This window comes from Octodon degus, unplaced genomic scaffold, assembly GCF_000260255.1.
Source record: "Octodon degus isolate 3935 unplaced genomic scaffold, OctDeg1.0 scaffold00133, whole genome shotgun sequence".
Taxonomy (NCBI): domain Eukaryota; kingdom Metazoa; phylum Chordata; class Mammalia; order Rodentia; family Octodontidae; genus Octodon; species Octodon degus.
Genome location: NW_004524709.1, coordinates 6,446,765 through 6,450,379, shown reverse-complemented (window position 1 = coordinate 6,450,379; position 3,615 = coordinate 6,446,765).

Genomic DNA, 3,615 nt, shown 5'->3' with positions numbered 1-3,615 from the left:
ACCAGTTCAGAAGCAGAGTGTTAGAGGTGCTAGAGGGGAGTATAGTGGATGGTTTGTATGGAGAACCATGTAAAAATTTTAACTAGAAACCAGGCACAGTAGCACTTGCTTATAATCCCAGCATGGAGAGACTGAGGCAAGAAGGTCACAAATTCAAGTCCCATTTGGGGGTTTTAGCAAGATCCTATCTTAAAGCTAAACAAACAAAAGGATGTAGCTCAGTGGTAGAATATAGAGTGCCACTGGGTTGGATCTCCATTATTGCAAAATAAATCAATCAATCAAGTTTTAGGAGGATTTGTGTCAGTGAAACATATCTGGTATTTTCCTTTTAATCTGTTTTCTCTACTGATGCCAAGTTTGGTCCAAAGTCACCAGCTTTTGGTCCCCATCCCAACTCCCTTTGCAGTCCTTTCTTCTCTGGGTCCCAGGTATTCTGCACCTTTGTCCTTTGGGTCCCAGGTCCATGTCTAGAGCTTCACCTCCATCAGCTGAAACTTGGGGACAATGCTATTCTCCTGGGAGACTATTGATCTCCTCTGGTAGATAAGATATTAGTATAGTAGTCTAGATGACCTGCTTCTCCAAAGGAAAAATCCTAGCTGAAATTTGTAGAACCATGGACAATGGCCACTCACTCTCATCACCCACTGACCTGCCCAAGCTCTCTCTGTGCTCTCACCATGCCAGCCTGCGCCCTCTGCTGGCCCCTCCTGGAATCCCAATTGCCGCGTGCTCTCAGACTTTCATTTACCTGACTTTGCTTTGACTTTCCTAGTTCACTCCTACCCTTCCTGCTGCATCAGTGAAAACACTGTGTCTGATTCTTCAGGTGCACTTGGCATACCTTAGCTTACGATGACTCAAAAGAGTGATTTCGTACATAGGAACAGTGTGCCTGGCCGATGTTAACTTAAGCATGAAGATCCAACTATGAGTATTCCAGCAAAAATGATGCACTTACTAACTCAGCTTTCTCATTCTGCCAAGACAGTAGGCTTCAGCAGCCTGGAAGAGACCAATGCCTCTCTACATCTGGAGACACTCTCAGCAGTAAGGCTCATGACAACTGCAACGTTGACTCTGACCTACCTTCTTGGGTGTACGCCCACAATCCTCCCATCCTGCCTGCTGAAGTCAGTGACTGTGAGATGAGTGTCTCTCTTACCCTGTGACAATCACTGCCCTCTGACTCAGAATGTCCTCTCCTGTTCACTCATTCCTCTGCTCAACTGATCATTGACTATCTAGTGACTAAACTGTGTACAGTGCTACTGATGTTAGAGATGCAAACCGAGGAGGAGGACTGGGTCTGACTTTGTGGTAGCTCTGGTTTGTGAGGTGGTCCAGATGTGGGCTCACCCCCAGGGCTGTGGGTGGGTGGACATGCCAGAGCAGGGTGGAGAGGCTACAGCTGTCCCCACAGGAGACAGAAAGGAAGAGAAGAGAAAGAGAGCCCCTCTGTTCCACCTGTCCACTTGCCGCTGTTCCAAGAACCTCACAGAAGAGTATGTGTCTGCATGAACCACAGTGACATCTTGAAGCACCATTCTCAGGAGCTGACAGTCTGAAGGCCAGGTTCACTTTCTAATTTTAAGATGTTGGCCTGAGCAGGCTCATATATTTACCCTTCCTATATCAGATCTACAGATAAGGTAGAGAAATGCATTTTAAGATCCTGGCTGTATTTTAAAACAAAAAAGGGGCTCAAATGCTGTGGTGGCTCCATATGGACATGAGAAAGGGCTGTCACAAGGCCACGGGAGCATTTTGCCATGGGGGCACAGCAGGGTGGGGGCCAGAGCAGGAGGAGCCCACTCTTATAAAAGCCCCAGGAGCAAATCCTGTATCGCCTGCCCCAACCTAAAGAGCTGGCAGACAGTCAGCCATAAAGGGCAGTCCACACCAGTAACCACTAAACACTAGCTGAGAGCTGACATCATAAAGGAAAAGTGAAGGCAAGAGGAGAGAAGCCCAGAAGACACTTTGAATAGCAAATGCAATCCTGGACAACGAAGGTAAGGCAGGAGGCATCACAATTCCCGACTTAAAATTATCCTACAAAGGTACTATGGTAAAATCAGCATGGTATTGGCAAAAACCAAACAAAATAAAACAAAAACAGACCTGAAAAGCAACAAACAGATTAGTAGATGCAGACACAACCACAAACACACTTAGCCACCTTATCTTTGACAAAGGGGCCAAATATATTCCCTGAAGAAAGATAGAGTGAACTCAGGCCTTTGCACTTGCCAGGGAAGTGCTTATTCCACTGAGCCATCTCCCCGGCCCCAGATGGCCTCTTTAATAAATGATGTTGGCAAAACTGGCTTTTCACATTCCAAAGACTAAAACTAGACCCATGTCTATCACCGTGCACTAAATTAAAGTCAAAATGGATCAAAGACCTAAACATTAAAACACAAACACTAAATCTACTATGAGACAAAGTATGTAGAAATGTTGAAGATGTAGGGTAGGCACAGAGTTCATGGAGGAAAAAAAACCAAACTACATTGGAAATATTTCAAAGAATCAACAACTGGGATCCCCTCTTTTTAAAAAGTTGCTGCATATCAAAATAAATCACCATGGACTGGCCAAATTGCTCAGTGGATTAAAGTGCCTGCAAGCAGGCACAGAGGCTGGGGGTTGGATCCCCAGGCCTGCTGTGCTGACCCTGCCGCAGGGGTGCGCTAAGACAGCAATTGAGACTGGGTGTGGGGGCACGCGCCTGTAATCCCAGCGCTTGGGAGGCTGTAAACAGGCAGATCACTATGAGTCTGATCTAGTAGTGAGACCCTGAACACCCTGTAGACCCTTCCCTAAAATTTAAAAAAAAAAAAAATCACGAGCATAGTCAAAAGAGTAGTCACAAATTGGGAAAAAGTTGTAACAACTGTCCTTCAGACAAAGGATTCCTACCTAGAACATACAAAAGATTTGAAAAAAATCAGGTCCCAAAAATTCAAAGACCCAATCCAAAAATGGGCATCTGAGATGAATACACACTTCTGAGAGGAAAAAATACAAATAGCAAATAAGTAAAGTGTTCAACATCACTGATCATTTGAGGAATGAAAAATAAAATAACACTGAGATCCCGTCTCACCCCAGAAAGAATGACTATCTTCAAGAAGTAAATCAATAAGATATGCTTGAGGAGTGTAGACTGGCACAACCACTATGGAAATCAGCATAGAGATTCCTCAAGAAACCACGACTGGAGGTTCCATTTAATCTGCCTATTCCCCTCCTGGGTATTATTCCAGAAGAACTGAAAAAAATCATACCACAGCAATATATGTGCATCCATGTTTATAGCAGTACAATTTATCATAACTAAATATTAGAAACAACTCAAATGACCATCAACTGAGAAATGGATAAGAAAAGATGTGGTATTTTTACACAAGGAACTATTATTCAGCTCTAAAAAAGATAAATTTGAGGCTTTATAGGTAAATGGATATAAGAGACCGTACTTTTTTTTCCATAGTTTTATTGAGAAACAAATAGCAGTGAGACAGTTGCAAATCAAATTGGTAGGACAGTTTCAATAATTAACACATTGCATACATTCTTCCTAGTGGTTAATTGCTGTACAAGATG